Genomic DNA, 22,758 nt, shown 5'->3' with positions numbered 1-22,758 from the left:
AGTTGCTCTGAAGGGGCAATAAAGAGTGCTGAGAATTAGAACTGCATTGAAGTGGCAACACAGGTTGCTGAGAGTCAGAGCTGCTGTGAAGGGGCAACGGAGAGCGCTGATTTATTGCTGTTGTGAAGGGGCAGTAAAGAGTGGTGAGCATTAGAGCTGCGTTGAAGGGGCAACACAGGGCGCTGAGAGTTAGAGCTGCTGTGAAGGGGCAACCGGGAGCGCTGAGAGTTAGTCAGACTGATCTGAAGGGTCAACAGAAAGCACGGAGAGTTAGTCAGAGCTGCTCTAAAGGGCAACAGAGCGCGCTGAGAGTTAGAGCTGCTGTGAACCTCGGTGAGGTTTAGAGCTGCTGTGAAGGGGCAACTGAGAGGGCTTAGAATTAGAGCTGCTCTGAAGAAGCAAACAGAGCGCTGAGAGATTGAGCTGCTGTGGAGGGGAAACAGAGAGCGCTGAGATTTAGTCAGAGCTGCTCTGAAGGGCAACAGAGAGCGCTGAGAGTGCTTCTGTGAAGGGGCAACACAGTGCGCTGAGATTTAGTGAGAGCTGCACTGAAGGGGCAACAGCGAGCGCTGAGAGTTAGAGCTGCGTTGAAGGGGCAACACAGAGCGTTGAGAGTCAGGGCTGCTGTGAAGCGGAAACAGAGTGGTGAGAGATAGAGCTGCTGTGAAGGGGAAACAGAGAGTGGAGAGAGTTAGAGCTGTTGTGAAGGGGCAACACACAGCGCTGAGAGTTAGAGCTGCTGTGAAGGGGCAGCAGCGCTCGCTGAGGTTCAGAGCTGCTGTGAAGGGGCAACTGAGAGCGCTTAGAATTAGAGCTGCTCTGAAGAAGCAAACAGAGTGCTGAGAGATAGAGCTGCTGTGGAGGGGAAACAGAGAGCGCTGATAGTTAGAGCTGCGTTAACGGGGCAACAAAGAGTGCTGTGAGTTAGAGCTGCATTGAAGGGGTAAATGAGAGCGCTTAGATTTAGAGCTGCTCTCCAGTAGCAAACAGAGCGGTGAGAGTTAGTCAGAGCTCCTGTGAAGGGGCAATAGAGAGCACTGAGAGTTCAAGCTGCTTTGGAGAGCAAACAGAAGCGCTGAGATCTAGTCAGAGCTCCTCTGAAGGGGCAACAGAGCGCTCTGAGAGTTAGAGCTGCTGTGAAGGGGCAACTGAGAGCGCTTAGAGTTAAAGCCGCTGTGAAGGGGCAACAGAGAGCGTAGAGAGTCAGGGCTGCTGTGAAGCGGAAACAGACATTGGTGAGAGTTAGAGCTGCTGTGAAGGGGAAACAGAGAGTGGTGAGAGTTCCAGCTGTTGTGAAGGGGCAACACACAGCGCTGAGATTTAGAGATGCTGGGAAGGGGCGACACAGCGCGCTGAGATTTAGTCAGAGCTGCACTGAAGGGGCAACAGAGCGCTCTGAGAGTTAGAGCTGCTGTGAAGGGGCCACAGAAAGCGCTGAGATTTAGTCAGTGCTACTCTGAAGGGCAACCGAGCGCGCTGAGATTTAGAGCTGCTGTGAAGGGGCAACAGAGCGTGCTGAGAGAGTTTCTGTGAAGGGGCAACACAGCGCGCTGAGAGATAGAGCTGGTGTGAAGAGGACACAGAGAGCGCTGAGATTCAGTCAGAGCTGCTATGAAGGGGCAACAGAGCGCTGAGAGTTAGAGCTGCTATGAATGGGCAACAGAGAGCGCTGAGATTTAGTCAGAGCTCCTCTGGAGGGGCAACAGAGCGCTCTGAGAGTTAGAGCTGCTGTGAAGGGGCAATAGAAAGCGCTGAGATTTAGTCAGTGCTACTCTGAAGGGCAACAGAGCGCGCTGAGAGTTAGAGCTGCTGTGAAGGGGCAACAGAGAGTGCTGAGAGGGCTTCTGTGAAGGGGCAACACAGCGCGCTGAGATTTAGTCAGAGCTGCACTGAAGGGGCAACAGAGAGCGGTGAGAGTTAGAGCTGCGTTAAAGTGGGAACAGAGAGTGCTGTGAGTTATAGAGCTGCATTGAAGGGGCAACTGAGAGCGCTTAGAGTTAGAGCTGCTGTGAAGGGGAAACAGAGAGAGCTCTGAGTTAGAGCTGCGTTGAAGGGGTAACGCGGTGTGCTGAGAGATAGAGCTCGTGTGAAGGGGCAACAGAGAGCGCTGAGATTTAGTCAGAGCTACAATGAAGGGTCAACAGAGCGCTGAGAGTTATAGCTACTATGAATGGGCAACAGTGAGCGCCGAGTTACAGCTGTGTTGATGGGCAACCCAGAGCGTTGAGAGTGAGGGCTGCTGTGAAGCAGAAACAGAGTGGGGAGAGTTAGAGCTGTTGTGAAGGGGCAACACACAGCGGTGAGATTTAGAGCTGCTGTGTAGGGGCTACACAGAGCACTGAGAAAGCTTCTGTGAAGGGGAAACACAGAGCGCTGAGATTTAGTCAGAGCTGCACTGAAGGGGCAACCCAGAGTGCTGTGCGTTAGAGCTGCATTGAAGGGGCAAATGAGAGCTCTTAGAGTTAGAGCTGCTGTGAAAGGGCAACAGAGATCCGTGAGAGTTACAGCTGCGTTGAAGGGGCAACACAGAGCGCTGTGAGTTAGAGCTGCATTGAAGGGGCAACTGAGAGAGCTCAGCGTTAGAGCTGCTGTGAAGGGGCAACACAGAGCACTGGAAGTTAGAGCTGCTGTGAAGGGGCAACACAGAGCACTGGAAGTTAGAGCTGCTGAGAAGGGGCAACTGAGTGCACTTAGAGTTACAGCTGCTGTGTAGGGGCAGCAGAGAACGCTTGAGAGTCAGTCAGCGCTCCTGTGAAGGGGCACCAGGGATCGCTGCGAATTAGAGCTGCGTTGAAGAGGCAACACGGAGTGGTGAGATTTAGCGTTGCTGAGAAGGGGCAACACATAGCGCTGAGAGTTAGAGCTCCTGCGAAGGGGCATCAGATAGCGGTGAGAGGTAGTTAGAGCTGCTGTGACTGTGCAAGAGAGAGAGGTGAGAGTTAGAACTGCGTTGAAGGGGCAGCACAGAGCGCCGAGAGATAGAGCTGCTGTGAAGGGGCAACAGCGAGCGCTGAGAGTTAGAGCTGCGTTGAAGGGGCAACACAGCGCTGAGATTTAGTCAGAGCTGCTCTGAAGAGGCAACAGCGAGCGCTGAGCGTTAGAGCTGCGTTGAAGGGGCAAGAGAGAGCGATGAGGTTTACAGCTGCTGTGAACGGGCAACTGAGAGCGCTTAGAATTAGAGCTGCTCTGAAGGAGCAAACAGCGGTGAGAGTTAGTCACAGCTCCTGTGAAGGGACAGTAGAGAGCGCCGAGAGTTAGAGCTGCTGTGAAGGGGCAACACAGAGCACTGGAAGTTAGAGCTGCTGAGAAGGGGCAACTGAGAGCACTTAGAGTTACAGCTGCTGTGAAGGGGCAACACAGAGCGCTTGAGAGTCAGTCAATGCTCCTGTGAAAGGGCAACACAGTGCGCTGAGATTTAGTGAGAGCTGCACTGAAGGGGCAACAGCGAGCGCTGAGCGTTAGAGCTGCGTTGAAGGGGCAACACAGAGCGTTGAGAGTCAGGGCTGCTGTGAAGCGGAAACAGAGTGGTGAGAGTTAGAGCTGCTGTGAAGGGGAAACAGAGAGCGCTGAGATTTAGTCAGAGCTCCTCTGGAGGGGCAACAGAGCGCTCTGAGAGTTAGAGCTGCTGTGAAGGGGCAACAGAAAGCGCTGAGATTTAGTCAGTGCTACTCTGAAGGGCAACAGAGCGCGCTGAGAGTTAGAGCTGCTGTGAAGGGGCAACAGAGAGCGCTGAGAGAGCTTCTGTGAAGGGGCAACACAGCGCGCTGAGATTTAGTCAGAGCTGCACTGAAGGGGCAACAGCGAGCGCTGAGAGTTAGAGCTGCGTTGAAGGGGCAACAGAGCTCGCTGAGGTTTACAGCTGCTGTGAAGGGGCAAGTGAGAGCGCTTAGAATTAGAGCTGCTCTCAAGTAGCAAACAGAGCGGTGAGAGTTAGAGCTCCTGTGAAGGGGCAATAGAGAGCGCTGAGAGTTAAAGCTGCCTTGGGGAAACAGTGCGCTGAGATTTAGTCAGAGCTGCTCTGAAGGGCAACAGAGTGCTCTGAGTGTTAGAGTTGCTCTGAAGGGGCAATAAAGAGTGCTGAGAATTAGAACTGCATTGAAGTGGCAACACAGGTTGCTGAGAGTCAGAGCTGCTGTGAAGGGGCAACGGAGAGCGCTGATTTATTGCTGTTGTGAAGGGGCAGTAAAGAGTGGTGAGCATTAGAGCTGCGTTGAAGGGGCAACACAGGGCGCTGAGAGTTAGAGCTGCTGTGAAGGGGCAACCGGGAGCGCTGAGAGTTAGTCAGACTGATCTGAAGGGTCAACAGAAAGCACGGAGAGTTAGTCAGAGCTGCTCTGAAGGGCAACAGAGCGCGCTGAGAGTTAGAGCTGCTGTGAACCTCGGTGAGGTTTAGAGCTGCTGTGAAGGGGCAACTGAGAGGGCTTAGAATTAGAGCTGCTCTGAAGAAGCAAACAGAGCGCTGAGAGATTGAGCTGCTGTGGAGGGGAAACAGAGAGCGCTGAGATTTAGTCAGAGCTGCTCTGAAGGGCAACAGAGAGCGCTGAGAGTGCTTCTGTGAAGGGGCAACACAGTGCGCTGAGATTTAGTGAGAGCTGCACTGAAGGGGCAACAGCGAGCGCTGAGAGTTAGAGCTGCGTTGAAGGGGCAACACAGAGCGTTGAGAGTCAGGGCTGCTGTGAAGCGGAAACAGAGTGGTGAGAGATAGAGCTGCTGTGAAGGGGAAACAGAGAGTGGAGAGAGTTAGAGCTGTTGTGAAGGGGCAACACACAGCGCTGAGAGTTAGAGCTGCTGTGAAGGGGCAGCAGCGCTCGCTGAGGTTCAGAGCTGCTGTGAAGGGGCAACTGAGAGCGCTTAGAATTAGAGCTGCTCTGAAGAAGCAAACAGAGTGCTGAGAGATAGAGCTGCTGTGGAGGGGAAACAGAGAGCGCTGATAGTTAGAGCTGCGTTAACGGGGCAACAAAGAGTGCTGTGAGTTAGAGCTGCATTGAAGGGGTAAATGAGAGCGCTTAGATTTAGAGCTGCTCTCCAGTAGCAAACAGAGCGGTGAGAGTTAGTCAGAGCTCCTGTGAAGGGGCAATAGAGAGCACTGAGAGTTCAAGCTGCTTTGGAGAGCAAACAGAAGCGCTGAGATCTAGTCAGAGCTGCTCTGAAGGGGCAACAGAGCGCTGAGAGTTATAGCTGCTATGAATGGTCAACAGAGAGCGCTGAAATGTAGTCAGAGCTCCTCTGAAGGGGCAACAGAGCGCTCTGAGAGTTAGAGCTGCTGTGAAGGGGCAACTGAGAGCGCTTAGAGTTAAAGCCGCTGTGAAGGGGCAACAGAGAGCGTAGAGAGTCAGGGCTGCTGTGAAGCGGAAACAGACATTGGTGAGAGTTAGAGCTGCTGTGAAGGGGAAACAGAGAGTGGTGAGAGTTCCAGCTGTTGTGAAGGGGCAACACACAGCGCTGAGATTTAGAGATGCTGGGAAGGGGCGACACAGCGCGCTGAGATTTAGTCAGAGCTGCACTGAAGGGGCAACAGAGCGCTCTGAGAGTTAGAGCTGCTGTGAAGGGGCCACAGAAAGCGCTGAGATTTAGTCAGTGCTACTCTGAAGGGCAACCGAGCGCGCTGAGATTTAGAGCTGCGGTGAAGGGGCAACAGAGCGTGCTGAGAGAGTTTCTGTGAAGGGGCAACACAGCGCGCTGAGAGATAGAGCTGGTGTGAAGAGGACACAGAGAGCGCTGAGATTCAGTCAGAGCTGCTATGAAGGGGCAACAGAGCGCTGAGAGTTAGAGCTGCTATGAATGGGCAACAGAGAGCGCTGAGATTTAGTCAGAGCTCCTCTGGAGGGGCAACAGAGCGCTCTGAGAGTTAGAGCTGCTGTGAAGGGGCAACAGAAAGCGCTGAGATTTAGTCAGTGCTACTCTGAAGGGCAACAGAGCGCGCTGAGAGTTAGAGCTGCTGTGAAGGGGCAACAGAGAGTGCTGAGAGAGCTTCTGTGAAGGGGCAACACAGCGCGCTGAGATTTAGTCAGAGCTGCTCTGAAGGGCAACAGAGAGCGGTGAGAGTTAGAGCTGCGTTAAAGTGGGAACAGAGAGTGCTGTGAGTTATAGAGCTGCATTGAAGGGGCAACTGAGAGCTCTTAGAGTTAGAGCTGCTGTGAAGGGGAAACAGAGAGAGCTCTGAGAGTTAGAGCTGCGTTGAAGGGGCAATGCGGTGTGCTGAGAGATAGAGCTCGTGTGAAGGGGCAACAGAGAGCGCTGAGATTTAGTCAGAGCTACAATGAAGGGTCAACAGAGCGCTGAGAGTTATAGGTACTATGAATGGGCAACAGTGAGCGTCGAGTTACAGCTGTGTTGATGGGCAACCCAGAGCGTTGAGAGTGAGGGCTGCTGTGAAGCAGAAACAGAGTGGGGAGAGTTAGAGCTGTTGTGAAGGGGCAACACACAGCGGTGAGATTTAGAGCTGCTGTGTAGGGGCTACACAGAGCGCTGAGAAAGCTTCTGTGAAGGGGCAACACAGAGCGCTGGAAGTTAGAGCTGCTGTGAAGGGGCAACACAGAGCACTGGAAGTTAGAGCTGCTGAGAAGGGGCAACTGAGTGCACTTAGAGTTACAGCTGCTGTGTAGGGGCAGCAGACAACGCTTGAGAGTCAGTCAGCGCTCCTGTGAAGGGGCACCAGGGATCGCTGCGAATTAGAGCTGCGTTGAAGAGGCAACACGGAGTGGTGAGATTTAGCGTTGCTGAGAAGGGGCAACACATAGCGCTGAGAGTTAGAGCTCCTGCGAAGGGGCATCAGATAGCGGTGAGAGGTAGTTAGAGCTGCTGTGACAGTGCAAGAGAGAGAGGTGAGAGTTAGAACTGCGTTGAAGGGGCAGCACAGAGCGCCGAGAGATAGAGCTGCTGTGAAGGGGCAACAGCGAGCGCTGAGAGTTAGAGCTGCGTTGAAGGGGCAACAGAGCTCGCTGAGGTTTACAGCTGCTGTGAAGGGGCAACTGAGAGCGCTTAGAATTAGAGCTGCTCTGAAGGAGCAAACAGAGCGGTGAGAGTTAGAGCTCCTGTGAAGGGGCAATAGAGAGCGCTGAGAGTTAAAGCTGCCTTGGGGAAACAGTGCGCTGAGATTTAGTCAGAGCTGCTCTGAAGGGCAACAGAGTGCTCTGAGTGTTAGAGTTGCTCTGAAGGGGCAATAAAGAGTGCTGAGAATTAGAACTGCATTGAAGTGGCAACACAGGTTGCTGAGAGTCAGAGCTGCTGTGAAGGGGCAACGGAGAGCGCTGATTTATTGCTGTTGTGAAGGGGCAGTAAAGAGTGGTGAGCATTAGAGCTGCGTTGAAGGGGCAACACAGGGCGCTGAGAGTTAGAGCTGCTGTGAAGGGGCAACCGGGAGCGCTGAGAGTTAGTCAGACTGATCTGAAGGGTCAACAGAAAGCACGGAGAGTTAGTCAGAGCTGCTCTGAAGGGCAACAGAGCGCGCTGAGAGTTAGAGCTGCTGTGAACCTCGGTGAGGTTTAGAGCTGCTGTGAAGGGGCAACTGAGAGGGCTTAGAATTAGAGCTGCTCTGAAGAAGCAAACAGAGCGCTGAGAGATTGAGCTGCTGTGGGGGGGAAACAGAGAGCGCTGAGATTTAGTCAGAGCTGCTCTGAAGGGCAACAGAGAGCGCTGAGAGTGCTTCTGTGAAGGGGCAACACAGTGCGCTGAGATTTAGTGAGAGCTGCACTGAAGGGGCAACAGCGAGCGCTGAGAGTTAGAGCTGCGTTGAAGGGGCAACACAGAGCGTTGAGAGTCAGGGCTGCTGTGAAGCGGAAACAGAGTGGTGTGAGATAGAGCTGCTGTGAAGGGGAAACAGAGAGTGGAGAGAGTTAGAGCTGTTGTGAAGGGGCAACACACAGCGCTGAGAGTTAGAGCTGCTGTGAAGGGGCAACAGCGCTCGCTGAGGTTCAGAGCTGCTGTGAAGGGGCAACAGCGCTCGCTGAGGTTCAGAGCTGCTTTGAAGGGGCAACTGAGAGCGCTTAGAATTAGAGCTGCTCTGAAGAAGCAAACAGAGTGCTGAGAGATAGAGCTGCTGTGGAGGGGAAACAGAGAGCGCTGAGAGTTCGAGCTGCTGTGATGGGGAAACAGCGCTGAGAATTAGAGCTGCTGTGAAGGGGCAACAGAGAGCTGAGATTTAGCATTGCTGAGAAGGGGCAACACAGCGCTGAGAGTTAGAGCTCCTGCGAAGGGGCAACAGATAGCGGTGAGAGTTAGATCGGCTGTGATGGGGCAACAGATAGCGGTGAGAGTTAGATCGGCTGTGATGGGGCAACAGATAGCGGTGAGAGTTAGAGCGGCTGTGATGGGGCAACAGACAGGGCTGAGACTTAGAGCTGCTGTGAAGGGGCAACTGAGAGAGCTCAGCGTTAGAGCTGCTGTGAAGGGGCAACACAGAGCTCTGGAAGTTAGAGCTGCTGAGAAGGGGCAACTGAGTGCACTTAGAATTACAGCTGCTGTGTAGGGGCAGCAGACAACGCTTGAAAGTCAGTCAGCGCTCCTGTGAAGGGGCACCAGGGATGGCTGAGAATTAGAGCTGCGTTGAAGAGGCAACACGGTGTGCTGAGATTTAGCGTTGCTGAGAAGGGGCAACACATAGCGCTGAGAGTTAGAGCTCCTGTGAAGGGGCAACTGATAGCGGTGAGAGGTAGTTAGAGCTGCTGTGACTGTGCAAGAGAGAGAGGTGAGAGTTAGAACTGCGTTGAAGGGGCAGCACAGAGCGCTGAGAGATAGAGCTGGTGTGAAGGGGCAACGGAGAGCGCTGAGATTTATTCAGAGCTGCTCTAAAGGGGCAACAGTCAGGGCTGAGAGTTATATCTGCTATGAATGGGCAACAGAGAGCGCTGAGATTTAGTCAGAGCTCCTCTGAAGGGGCAACAGAGCGCTTTGAGAGTTAGAGCTGCGTTGAAGGGGCAACACAGAGCGTTGAGAGTCAGGGCTGCTGTGAAGCGGAAACAGAGTGGTGAGAGTTAGAGCTGTTGTGAAGGGGAAACAGAGAGCGCTGAGATTTAGTCAGAGCTCCTCTGGAGGGGCAACAGAGCGCTCTGAGAGTTAGAGCTGCTGTGAAGGGGCAACAGAAAGCGCTGAGATTTAGTCAGTGCTACTCTGAAGGGCAACAGAGCGCGCTGAGAGTTAGAGCTGCTGTGAAGGGGCAACAGAGAGTGCTGAGAGAGCTTCTGTGAAGGGGCAACACAGCGCTCTGAGATTTAGTCAGAGCTGCACTGAAGGGGCAACAGCGAGCGCTGAGAGTTAGAGCTGCGTTGAAGGGGCAACAGAGCTCGCTGAGGTTTACAGCTGCTGTGAAGGGGCAACTGAGAGCGCTTAGAGTTTAGAGCTGCTGTGAAGGGGCAACACAGATCGCTGAGATGTAGTCAGAGCTGCTCGGAAGGGACAACAGAGGGGGCTGAGTGTTAGAGCTCCTGTGAAGGGGCAACAGAGAGGGCTTGAGAGTTAGAGCTGCGTTGATGGGGCCATACAGAGCGCTTTAGAGTTAGTCAGCGCTCCTGTGAAGTGGCACCAGGGATCGTTGAGAATTAGAGCTGCGTTGAAGGGGCAACACAGTGCCCTGAGAGTTCGAGCTGCTGTGATGGGGAAACAGCGCTGAGAGTTAGAGCTGCTGTGAAGGGGCAGCAGCGCTCGCTGAGGTTCAGAGCTGCTGTGAAGGGGCAACTGAGAGCGCTTAGAATGAGAGCTGCTCTGAAGAAGCAAACAGAGTGCTGAGAGATAGAGCTGCTGTGGAGGGGAAACAGAGAGCGCTGAGAGTTCGAGCTGCTGTGATGGGGAAACAGCGCTGAGAATTAGAGCTGCTGTGAAGGGGCAACACAGAGAGCTGAGATTTAGCATTGCTGAGAAGGGGCAACACATAGCGCTGAGAGTTAGAGCTCCTGCGAAGGGGCAACAGATAGCGGTGAGAGTTAGAGCGGCTGTGATGGGGCAACAGATAGCGGTGAGAGTTAGTCAGAGCTGCTGTGAAGGAGCAACACAGCGCTCTGAGATTTAGTCAGAGCTGCACTGAAGGGGCAACAGCGAGCGCTGAGAGTTAGAGTTGCGTTGAAGGGGCAACAGAGCTCGCTGAGGTTTACAGCTGCTGTGAAGGGGCAACTGAGAGCGCATAGAATTAGAGCTGCTCTCAATTAGCAAACAGAGCGTTGAGAGTTAGAGCTCCTGTGAAGGGGCAATAGAGAGCGCTGAGAGTTAAAGCTGCCTTAGGGAAACAGAGCACTGAGAGATAGTCAGAGCTGCTCTGAAGGGCAACAGAGAGCGGTGAGAGTTAGAGCTGCGTTAAAGTGGGAACAGAGAGTGCTGTGAGTTATAGAGCTGCGTTGAAGGGGCAACTGAGAGCGCTTAGAGTTAGAGCTGCTGTGAAGGGGAAACAGAGAGAGCTCTGAGAGTTAGAGCTGCGTTGAAGGGGCAACGCGGTGTGCTGAGAGATAGAGCTGGTGTGAAGGGGCAACAGAGAGCGTTGAGATTTAGTCAGAGCTGCTATGCAGGGGCAACAGAGCGCTGAGAGTTATAGCTGCTATGAATGGGCAACAGTGAGCGCCGACTTACAACTGTGTTGATGGGCAACCCAGAGCGTTGAGAGTGAGGGCTGCTGTGAAGCAGAAACAGAGTGGTGAGAGTTAGAGCTGCTGTGAAAGGGAAACAGAGAGTGGTGAGAGTTCCAGCTGTTGTGAAGGGGCAACACACGGCGCTGAGATTTAGAGCTGCTTGTAGGGGCTACACAGAGCGCTGAGAAAGCTTCTGTGAAGGGGAAACACAGAGCGCTGAGATTTAGTCAGAGCTGCACTGAAGGGGCAACCCAGAGTGCTGTGCGTTAGAGCTGCATTGAAGGGGCAAATGAGAGCTCTTAGAGTTAGAGCTGCTGTGAAAGGGCAACAGAGATCCGTGAGAGTTACAGCTGCGTTGAAGGGGCAACACAGAGCGCTGTGAGTTAGAGCTGCATTGAAGGGGCAACTGAGAGAGCTCAGCGTTAGAGCTGCTGTGAAGGGGCAACACAGAGCACTGGAAGTTAGAGCTGCTGTGAAGGGGCAACACAGAGCACTGGAAGTTAGAGCTGCTGTGAAGGGGCAACACAGAGCACTGGAAGTTAGAGCTGCTGTGAAGGGGCAACTGAGAGCGCTTAGAGTTAAAGCCGCTGTGAAGGGGCAACAGAGAGCGTAGAGAGTCAGGGCTGCTGTGAAGCGGAAACAGACATTGGTGAGAGTTAGAGCTGCTGTGAAGGGGAAACAGAGAGTGGTGAGAGTTCCAGCTGTTGTGAAGGGGCAACACACAGCGCTGAGATTTAGAGATGCTGGGAAGGGGCGACACAGCGCGCTGAGATTTAGTCAGAGCTGCACTGAAGGGGCAACAGAGCGCTCTGAGAGTTAGAGCTGCTGTGAAGGGGCCACAGAAAGCGCTGAGATTTAGTCAGTGCTACTCTGAAGGGCAACCGAGCGCGCTGAGATTTAGAGCTGCTGTGAAGGGGCAACAGAGCGTGCTGAGAGAGTTTCTGTGAAGGGGCAACACAGCGCGCTGAGAGATAGAGCTGGTGTGAAGAGGACACAGAGAGCGCTGAGATTCAGTCAGAGCTGCTATGAAGGGGCAACAGAGCGCTGAGAGTTAGAGCTGCTATGAATGGGCAACAGAGAGCGCTGAGATTTAATCAGAGCTCCTCTGGAGGGGCAACAGAGCGCTCTGAGAGTTAGAGCTGCTGTGAAGGGGCAACAGAAAGCGCTGAGATTTAGTCAGTGCTACTCTGAAGGGCAACAGAGCGCGCTGAGAGTTAGAGCTGCTGTGAAGGGGCAACAGAGAGTGCTGAGAGAGCTTCTGTGAAGGGGCAACACAGCGCGCTGAGATTTAGTCAGAGCTGCTCTGAAGGGCAACAGAGAGCGGTGAGAGATAGAGCTGCGTTAAAGTGGGAACAGAGAGTGCTGTGAGTTATAGAGCTGCATTGAAGGGGCAACTGAGAGAGCTCAGCGTTAGAGCTGCTGTGAAGGGGCAACACAGAGCACTGGAAGTTAGAGCTGCTGTGAAGGGGCAACACAGAGCACTGGAAGTTAGAGCTGCTGTGAAGGGGCAACACAGAGCACTGGAAGTTAGAGCTGCTGAGAAGGGGCAACTGAGTGCACTTAGAGTTACAGCTGCTGTGTAGGGGCAGCAGACAACGCTTGAGAGTCAGTCAGCGCTCCTGTGAAGGGGCACCAGGGATCGCTGCGAATTAGAGCTGCGTTGAAGAGGCAACACGGAGTGGTGAGATTTAGCGTTGCTGAGAAGGGGCAACACATAGCGCTGAGAGTTAGAGCTCCTGCGAAGGGGCATCAGATAGCGGTGAGAGGTAGTTAGAGCTGCTGTGACTGTGCAAGAGAGAGAGGTGAGTGTTAGAACTGCGTTGAAGGGGCAGCACAGAGCGCCGAGAGATAGAGCTGCTGTGAAGGGGCAACAGCGAGCGCTGAGAGTTAGAGCTGCGTTGAAGGGGCAACACAGCGCTGAGATTTAGTCAGAGCTGCTCTGAAGAGGCAACAGCGAGCGCTGAGCGTTAGAGCTGCGTTGAAGGGGCAAGAGAGAGCGATGAGGTTTACAGCTGCTGTGAACGGGCAACTGAGAGCGCTTAGAATTAGAGCTGCTCTGAAGGAGCAAACAGAGCGGTGAGAGTTAGTCAGAGCTCCTGTGAAGGGACAATAGAGAGCGCCGAGAGTTAGAGCTGCTGTGAAGGGGCAACACAGAGCACTGGAAGTTAGAGCTGCTGAGAAGGGGCAACTGAGAGCACTTAGAGTTACAGCTGCTGTGAAGGGGCAACACAGAGCGCTTGAGAGTCAGTCAATGCTCCTGTGAAAGGGCAACACAGTGCGCTGAGATTTAGTGAGAGCTGCACTGAAGGGGCAACAGCGAGCGCTGAGCGTTAGAGCTGCGTTGAAGGGGCAACACAGAGCGTTGAGAGTCAGGGCTGCTGTGAAGCGGAAACAGAGTGGTGAGAGTTAGAGCTGCTGTGAAGGGGAAACAGAGAGCGCTGAGATTTAGTCAGAGCTCCTCTGGAGGGGCAACAGAGCGCTCTGAGAGTTAGAGCTGCTGTGAAGGGGCAACAGAAAGCGCTGAGATTTAGTCAGTGCTACTCTGAAGGGCAACAGAGCGCGCTGAGAGTTAGAGCTGCTGTGAAGGGGCAACAGAGAGCGCTGAGAGAGCTTCTGTGAAGGGGCAACACAGCGCGCTGAGATTTAGTCAGAGCTGCACTGAAGGGGCAACAGCGAGCGCTGAGAGTTAGAGCTGCGTTGAAGGGGCAACAGAGCTCGCTGAGGTTTACAGCTGCTGTGAAGGGGCAAGTGAGAGCGCTTAGAATTAGAGCTGCTCTCAAGTAGCAAACAGAGCGGTGAGAGTTAGAGCTCCTGTGAAGGGGCAATAGAGAGCGCTGAGAGTTAAAGCTGCCTTGGGGAAACAGTGCGCTGAGATTTAGTCAGAGCTGCTCTGAAGGGCAACAGAGTGCTCTGAGTGTTAGAGTTGCTCTGAAGGGGCAATAAAGAGTGCTGAGAATTAGAACTGCATTGAAGTGGCAACACAGGTTGCTGAGAGTCAGAGCTGCTGTGAAGGGGCAACGGAGAGCGCTGATTTATTGCTGTTGTGAAGGGGCAGTAAAGAGTGGTGAGCATTAGAGCTGCGTTGAAGGGGCAACACAGGGCGCTGAGAGTTAGAGCTGCTGTGAAGGGGCAACCGGGAGCGCTGAGAGTTAGTCAGACTGATCTGAAGGGTCAACAGAAAGCACGGAGAGTTAGTCAGAGCTGCTCTGAAGGGCAACAGAGCGCGCTGAGAGTTAGAGCTGCTGTGAACCTCGGTGAGGTTTAGAGCTGCTGTGAAGGGGCAACTGAGAGGGCTTAGAATTAGAGCTGCTCTGAAGAAGCAAACAGAGCGCTGAGAGATTGAGCTGCTGTGGAGGGGAAACAGAGAGCGCTGAGATTTAGTCAGAGCTGCTCTGAAGGGCAACAGAGAGCGCTGAGAGTGCTTCTGTGAAGGGGCAACACAGTGCGCTGAGATTTAGTGAGAGCTGCACTGAAGGGGCAACAGCGAGCGCTGAGAGTTAGAGCTGCGTTGAAGGGGCAACACAGAGCGTTGAGAGTCAGGGCTGCTGTGAAGCGGAAACAGAGTGGTGAGAGATAGAGCTGCTGTGAAGGGGAAACAGAGAGTGGAGAGAGTTAGAGCTGTTGTGAAGGGGCAACACACAGCGCTGAGAGTTAGAGCTGCTGTGAAGGGGCAGCAGCGCTCGCTGAGGTTCAGAGCTGCTGTGAAGGGGCAACTGAGAGCGCTTAGAATTAGAGCTGCTCTGAAGAAGCAAACAGAGTGCTGAGAGATAGAGCTGCTGTGGAGGGGAAACAGAGAGCGCTGATAGTTAGAGCTGCGTTAACGGGGCAACAAAGAGTGCTGTGAGTTAGAGCTGCATTGAAGGGGTAAATGAGAGCGCTTAGATTTAGAGCTGCTCTCCAGTAGCAAACAGAGCGGTGAGAGTTAGTCAGAGCTCCTGTGAAGGGGCAATAGAGAGCACTGAGAGTTCAAGCTGCTTTGGAGAGCAAACAGAAGCGCTGAGATCTAGTCAGAGCTGCTCTGAAGGGGCAACAGAGCGCTGAGAGTTATAGCTGCTATGAATGGTCAACAGAGAGCGCTGAAATGTAGTCAGAGCTCCTCTGAAGGGGCAACAGAGCGCTCTGAGAGTTAGAGCTGCTGTGAAGGGGCAACTGAGAGCGCTTAGAGTTAAAGCCGCTGTGAAGGGGCAACAGAGAGCGTAGAGAGTCAGGGCTGCTGTGAAGCGGAAACAGACATTGGTGAGAGTTAGAGCTGCTGTGAAGGGGAAACAGAGAGTGGTGAGAGTTCCAGCTGTTGTGAAGGGGCAACACACAGCGCTGAGATTTAGAGATGCTGGGAAGGGGCGACACAGCGCGCTGAGATTTAGTCAGAGCTGCACTGAAGGGGCAACAGAGCGCTCTGAGAGTTAGAGCTGCTGTGAAGGGGCCACAGAAAGCGCTGAGATTTAGTCAGTGCTACTCTGAAGGGCAACCGAGCGCGCTGAGATTTAGAGCTGCGGTGAAGGGGCAACAGAGCGTGCTGAGAGAGTTTCTGTGAAGGGGCAACACAGCGCGCTGAGAGATAGAGCTGGTGTGAAGAGGACACAGAGAGCGCTGAGATTCAGTCAGAGCTGCTATGAAGGGGCAACAGAGCGCTGAGAGTTAGAGCTGCTATGAATGGGCAACAGAGAGCGCTGAGATTTAGTCAGAGCTCCTCTGGAGGGGCAACAGAGCGCTCTGAGAGTTAGAGCTGCTGTGAAGGGGCAACAGAAAGCGCTGAGATTTAGTCAGTGCTACTCTGAAGGGCAACAGAGCGCGCTGAGAGTTAGAGCTGCTGTGAAGGGGCAACAGAGAGTGCTGAGAGAGCTTCTGTGAAGGGGCAACACAGCGCGCTGAGATTTAGTCAGAGCTGCTCTGAAGGGCAACAGAGAGCGGTGAGAGTTAGAGCTGCGTTAAAGTGGGAACAGAGAGTGCTGTGAGTTATAGAGCTGCATTGAAGGGGCAACTGAGAGCGCTTAGAGTTAGAGCTGCTGTGAAGGGGAAACAGAGAGCGCTCTGAGTTAGAGCTGCGTTGAAGGGGCAACGCGGTGTGCTGAGAGATAGAGCTCGTGTGAAGGGGCAACAGAGAGCGCTGAGATTTAGTCAGAGCTACAATGAAGGGTCAACAGAGCGCTGAGAGTTATAGCTACTATGAATGGGCAACAGTGAGCGCCGAGTTACAGCTGTGTTGATGGGCAACCCAGAGCGTTGAGAGTGAGGGCTGCTGTGAAGCAGAAACAGAGTGGGGAGAGTTAGAGCTGTTGTGAAGGGGCAACACACAGCGGTGAGATTTAGAGCTGCTGTGTAGGGGCTACACAGAGCGCTGAGAAAGCTTCTGTGAAGGGGCAACACAGAGCGCTGAGATTTAGTCAGAGCTGCACTGAAGGGGCAACCCAGAGTGCTGTGCGTTAGAGCTGCATTGAAGGGGCAAATGAGAGCTCTTAGAGTTAGAGCTGCTGTGAAAGGGCAACAGAGATCCGTGAGAGTTACAGCTGCGTTGAAGGGGCAACACAGAGCGCTGTGAGTTAGAGCTGCATTGAAGGGGCAACTGAGAGAGCTCAGCGTTAGAGCTGCTGTGAAGGGGCAACACAGAGCACTGGAAGTTAGAGCTGCTGTGAAGGGGCAACACAGAGCACTGGAAGTTAGAGCTGCTGAGAAGGGGCAACTGAGTGCACTTAGAGTTACAGCTGCTGTGTAGGGGCAGCAGACAACGCTTGAGAGTCAGTCAGCGCTCCTGTGAAGGGGCACCAGGGATCGCTGCGAATTAGAGCTGCGTTGAAGAGGCAACACGGAGTGGTGAGATTTAGCGTTGCTGAGAAGGGGCAACACATAGCGCTGAGAGTTAGAGCTCCTGCGAAGGGGCATCAGATAGCGGTGAGAGGTAGTTAGAGCTGCTGTGACTGTGCAAGAGAGAGAGGTGAGAGTTAGAACTGCGTTGAAGGGGCAGCACAGAGCGCCGAGAGATAGAGCTGCTGTGAAGGGGCAACAGCGAGCGCTGAGAGTTAGAGCTGCGTTGAAGGGGCAACACAGCGCTGAGATTTAGTCAGAGCTGCTCTGAAGAGGCAACAGCGAGCGCTGAGCGTTAGAGCTGCGTTGAAGGGGCAAGAGAGAGCGATGAGGTTTACAGCTGCTGTGAACGGGCAACTGAGAGCGCTTAGAATTAGAGCTGCTCTGAAGGAGCAAACAGAGCGGTGAGAGTTAGTCAGAGCTCCTGTGAAGGGACAATAGAGAGCGCCGAGAGTTAGAGCTGCTGTGAAGGGGCAACACAGAGCACTGGAAGTTAGAGCTGCTGAGAAGGGGCAACTGAGAGCACTTAGAGTTACAGCTGCTGTGAAGGGGCAACACAGAGCGCTTGAGAGTCAGTCAATGCTCCTGTGAAAGGGCAACACAGTGCGCTGAGATTTAGTGAGAGCTGCACTGAAGGGGCAACAGCGAGCGCTGAGCGTTAGAGCTGCGTTGAAGGGGCAACACAGAGCGTTGAGAGTCAGGGCTGCTGTGAAGCGGAAACAGAGTGGTGAGAGTTAGAGCTGCTGTGAAGGGGAAACAGAGAGCGCTGAGATTTAGTCAGAGCTCCTCTGGAGGGGCAACAGAGCGCTCTGAGAGTTAGAGCTGCTGTGAAGGGGCAACAGAAAGCGCTGAGATTTAGTCAGTGCTACTCTGAAGGGCAACAGAGCGCGCTGAGAGTTAGAGCTGCTGTGAAGGGGCAACAGAGAGCGCTGAGAGAACTTCTGTGAAGGGGCAACACAGCGCGCTGAGATTTAGTCAGAGCTGCACTGAAGGGGCAACAGCGAGCGCTGAGAGTTAGAGCTGCGTTGAAGGGGCAACAGAGCTCGCTGAGGTTTACAGCTGCTGTGAAGGGGCAAGTGAGAGCGCTTAGAATTAGAGCTGCTCTCAAGTAGCAAACAGAGCGGTGAGAGTTAGAGCTCCTGTGAAGGGGCAATAGAGAGCGCTGAGAGTTAAAGCTGCCTTGGGGAAACAGTGCGCTGAGATTTAGTCAGAGCTGCTCTGAAGGGCAACAGAGTGCTCTGAGTGTTAGAGTTGCTCTGAAGGGGCAATAAAGAGTGCTGAGAATTAGAACTGCATTGAAGTGGCAACACAGGTTGCTGAGAGTCAGAGCTGCTGTGAAGGGGCAACGGAGAGCGCTGATTTATTGCTGTTGTGAAGGGGCAGTAAAGAGTGGTGAGCATTAGAGCTGCGTTGAAGGGGCAACACAGGGCGCTGAGAGTTAGAGCTGCTGTGAAGGGGCAACCGGGAGCGCTGAGAGTTAGTCAGACTGATCTGAAGGGTCAACAGAAAGCACGGAGAGTTAGTCAGAGCTGCTCTGAAGGGCAACAGAGCGCGCTGAGAGTTAGAGCTGCTGTGAACCTCGGTGAGGTTTAGAGCTGCTGTGAAGGGGCAACTGAGAGGGCTTAGAATTAGAGCTGCTCTGAAGAAGCAAACAGAGCGCTGAGAGATTGAGCTGCTGTGGAGGGGAAACAGAGAGCGCTGAGATTTAGTCAGAGCTGCTCTGAAGGGCAACAGAGAGCGCTGAGAGTGCTTCTGTGAAGGGGCAACACAGTGCGCTGAGATTTAGTGAGAGCTGCACTGAAGGGGCAACAGCGAGCGCTGAGAGTTAGAGCTGCGTTGAAGGGGCAACACAGAGCGTTGAGAGTCAGGGCTGCTGTGAAGCGGAAACAGAGTGGTGAGAGATAGAGCTGCTGTGAAGGGGAAACAGAGAGTGGAGAGAGTTAGAGCTGTTGTGAAGGGGCAACACACAGCGCTGAGAGTTAGAGCTGCTGTGAAGGGGCAGCAGCGCTCGCTGAGGTTCAGAGCTGCTGTGAAGGGGCAACTGAGAGCGCTTAGAATTAGAGCTGCTCTGAAGAAGCAAACAGAGTGCTGAGAGATAGAGCTGCTGTGGAGGGGAAACAGAGAGCGCTGATAGTTAGAGCTGCGTTAACGGGGCAACAAAGAGTGCTGTGAGTTAGAGCTGCATTGAAGGGGTAAATGAGAGCGCTTAGATTTAGAGCTGCTCTCCAGTAGCAAACAGAGCGGTGAGAGTTAGTCAGAGCTCCTGTGAAGGGGCAATAGAGAGCACTGAGAGTTCAAGCTGCTTTGGAGAGCAAACAGAAGCGCTGAGATCTAGTCAGAGCTGCTCTGAAGGGGCAACAGAGCGCTGAGAGTTATAGCTGCTATGAATGATCAACAGAGAGCGCTGAAATGTAGTCAGAGCTCCTCTGAAGGGGCAACAGAGCGCTCTGAGAGTTAGAGCTGCTGTGAAGGGGCAACTGAGAGCGCTTAGAGTTAAAGCCGCTGTGAAGGGGCAACAGAGAGCGTAGAGAGTCAGGGCTGCTGTGAAGCGGAAACAGACATTGGTGAGAGTTAGAGCTGCTGTGAAGGGGAAACAGAGAGTGGTGAGAGTTCCAGCTGTTGTGAAGGGGCAACACACAGCGCTGAGATTTAGAGATGCTGGGAAGGGGCGACACAGCGCGCTGAGATTTAGTCAGAGCTGCACTGAAGGGGCAACAGAGCGCTCTGAGAGTTAGAGCTGCTGTGAAGGGGCCACAGAAAGCGCTGAGATTTAGTCAGTGCTACTCTGAAGGGCAACCGAGCGCGCTGAGATTTAGAGCTGCTGTGAAGGGGCAACAGAGCGTGCTGAGAGAGTTTCTGTGAAGGGGCAACACAGCGCGCTGAGAGATAGAGCTGGTGTGAAGAGGACACAGAGAGCGCTGAGATTCAGTCAGAGCTGCTATGAAGGGGCAACAGAGCGCTGAGAGTTAGAGCTGCTATGAATGGGCAACAGAGAGCGCTGAGATTTAGTCAGAGCTCCTCTGGAGGGGCAACAGAGCGCTCTGAGAGTTAGAGCTGCTGTGAAGGGGCAACAGAAAGCGCTGAGATTTAGTCAGTGCTACTCTGAAGGGCAACAGAGCGCGCTGAGAGTTAGAGCTGCTGTGAAGGGGCAACAGAGAGTGCTGAGAGAGCTTCTGTGAAGGGGCAACACAGCGCGCTGAGATTTAGTCAGAGCTGCACTGAAGGGGCAACAGAGAGCGGTGAGAGATAAAGCTGCGTTAAAGTGGGAACAGAGAGTGCTGTGAGTTATAGAGCTGCATTGAAGGGGCAACTGAGAGCGCTTAGAGTTAGAGCTGCTGTGAAGGGGAAACAGAGAGAGCTCTGAGAGTTAGAGCTGCGTTGAAGGGGCAACGCGGTGTGCTGAGAGATAGAGCTCGTGTGAAGGGGCAACAGAGAGCGCTGAGATTTAGTCAGAGCTACAATGAAGGGTCAACAGAGCGCTGAGAGTTATAGCTACTATGAATGGGCAACAGTGAGCGCCGAGTTACAGCTGTGTTGATGGGCAACCCAGAGCGTTGAGAGTGAGGGCTGCTGTGAAGCAGAAACAGAGTGGGGAGAGTTAGAGCTGTTGTGAAGGGGCAACACACAGCGGTGAGATTTAGAGCTGCTGTGTAGGGGCTACACAGAGCGCTGAGAAAGCTTCTGTGAAGGGGAAACACAGAGCGCTGAGATTTAGTCAGAGCTGCACTGAAGGGGCAACCTAGAGTGCTGTGCGTTAGAGCTGCATTGAAGGGGCAAATGAGAGCTCTTAGAGTTAGAGCTGCTGTGAAAGGGCAACAGAGATCCGTGAGAGTTACAGCTGCGTTGAAGGGGCAACACAGAGCGCTGTGAGTTAGAGCTGCATTGAAGGGGCAACTGAGAGAGCTCAGCGTTAGAGCTGCTGTGAAGGGGCAACACAGAGCACTGGAAGTTAGAGCTGCTGTGAAGGGGCAACACAGAGCACTGGAAGTTAGAGCTGCTGAGAAGGGGCAACTGATAGCGGTGAGAGGTAGTTAGAGCTGCTGTGACTGTGCAAGAGAGAGAGGTGAGAGTTAGAACTGCGTTGAAGGGGCAGCACAGAGCGCTGGGAGATAGAGCTGGTGTGAAGGGGCAACAGAGAGCGCTGAGATTTATTCAGAGCTGCTCTAAAGGGGCAACAGTCAGGGCTGAGAGTTATATCTGCTATGAATGGGCAACAGAGAGCGCTGAGATTTAGTCAGAGCTCCTCTGAAGGGGCAACAGAGCGCTTTGAGAGTTAGAGCTGCGTTGAAGGGGCAACACAGAGCGTTGAGAGTCAGGGCTGCTGTGAAGCGGAAACAGAGTGGTGAGAGTTAGAGCTGTTGTGAAGGGGAAACAGAGAGCGCTGAGATTTAGTCAGAGCTCCTCTGGAGGGGCAACAGAGCTGCTGTGAAGCGGAAACAGAGTGGTGAGAGTTAGGGCTGTTGTGAAGGGGCAACAGAGAGCGCTGAGAGAGCTTCTGTGAAGGGGCAACACAGCGCGCTGAGATTAATCAGAGCTGCACTGAAGGGGCAACAGCGAGCGCTGAGAGTTAGAGCTGCTGTGAAGGGGCAACAGAGCTCGCTGAGGTTTACAGCTGCTGTGAAGGGGCAAGTGAGAGCGCTTAGAATTAGAGCTGCTCTCAAGTAGCAAACAGAGCGGTGAGAGTTAGAGCTCCTGTGAAGGGGCAATAGAGAGCGCTGAGCGTTAAAGCTGCCTTGGGGAAACAGTGCGCTGAGATTTAGTCAGAGCTGCTCTAAAGGGCAACAGAGTGCTCTGAGTGTTAGAGTTGCTCTGAAGGGGCAATAAAGAGTGCTGAGAATTAGAACTGCATTGAAGTGGCAACACAGGTTGCTGAGAGTCAGAGCTGCTGTGAAGGGGCAACGGAGAGCGCTGATTTATTGCTGTTGTGAAGGGGCAGTAAAGAGTGGTGAGCATTAGAGCTGCGTTGAAGGGGCAACACAGGGCGCTGAGAGTTAGAGCTGCTGTGAAGGGGCAACCGGGAGCGCTGAGAGTTAGTCAGACTGATCTGAAGGGTCAACAGAAAGCACGGAGAGTTAGTCAGAGCTGCTCTGAAGGGCAACAGAGCGCGCTGAGAGTTAGAGCTGCTGTGAACCTCGGTGAGGTTTAGAGCTGCTGTGAAGGGGCAACTGAGAGGGCTTAGAATTAGAGCTGCTCTGAAGAAGCAAACAGAGCGCTGAGAGATTGAGCTGCTGTGGAGGGGAAACAGAGAGCGCTGAGATTTAGTCAGAGCTGCTCTGAAGGGCAACAGAGAGCGCTGAGAGTGCTTCTGTGAAGGGGCAACACAGTGCGCTGAGATTTAGTGAGAGCTGCACTGAAGGGGCAACAGCGAGCGCTGAGAGTGAGAGCTGCGTTGAAGGGGCAACACAGAGCGTTGAGAGTCAGGGCTGCTGTGAAGCGGAAACAGAGTGGTGAGAGATAGAGCTGCTGTGAAGGGGAAACAGAGAGTGGAGAGAGTTAGAGCTGTTGTGAAGGGGCAACACACAGCGCTGAGAGTTAGAGCTGCTGTGAAGGGGCAGCAGCGCTCGCTGAGGTTCAGAGCTGCTGTGAAGGGGCAACTGAGAGCGCTTAGAATTAGAGCTGCTCTGAAGAAGCAAACAGAGTGCTGAGAGATAGAGCTGCTGTGGAGGGGAAACAGAGAGCGCTGATAGTTAGAGCTGCGTTAACGGGGCAACAAAGAGTGCTGTGAGTTAGAGCTGCATTGAAGGGGTAAATGAGAGCGCTTAGATTTAGAGCTGCTCTCCAGTAGCAAACAGAGCGGTGAGAGTTAGTCAGAGCTCCTGTGAAGGGGCAATAGAGAGCACTGAGAGTTCAAGCTGCTTTGGAGAGCAAACAGAAGCGCTGAGATCTAGTCAGAGCTGCTCTGAAGGGGCAACAGAGCGCTGAGAGTTATAGCTGCTATGAATGGTCAACAGAGAGCGCTGAAATGTAGTCAGAGCTCCTCTGAAGGGGCAACAGAGCGCTCTGAGAGTTAGAGCTGCTGTGAAGGGGCAACTGAGAGCGCTTAGAGTTAAAGCCGCTGTGAAGGGGCAACAGAGAGCGTAGAGAGTCAGGGCTGCTGTGAAGCGGAAACAGACATTGGTGAGAGTTAGAGCTGCTGTGAAGGGGAAACAGAGAGTGGTGAGAGTTCCAGCTGTTGTGAAGGGGCAACACACAGCGCTGAGATTTAGAGATGCTGGGAAGGGGCGACACAGCGCGCTGAGATTTAGTCAGAGCTGCACTGAAGGGGCAACAGAGCGCTCTGAGAGTTAGAGCTGCTGTGAAGGGGCCACAGAAAGCGCTGAGATTTAGTCAGTGCTACTCTGAAGGGCAACCGAGCGCGCTGAGATTTAGAGCTGCTGTGAAGGGGCAACAGAGCGTGCTGAGA

The sequence above is a fragment of the Leucopleurus acutus genome, assembly GCF_964270905.1.
Source record: "Leucopleurus acutus genome assembly, chromosome: 14".
Taxonomy (NCBI): domain Eukaryota; kingdom Metazoa; phylum Chordata; class Mammalia; order Artiodactyla; family Delphinidae; genus Leucopleurus; species Leucopleurus acutus.
Note: the sequence above shows the minus strand (reverse complement) of the source record.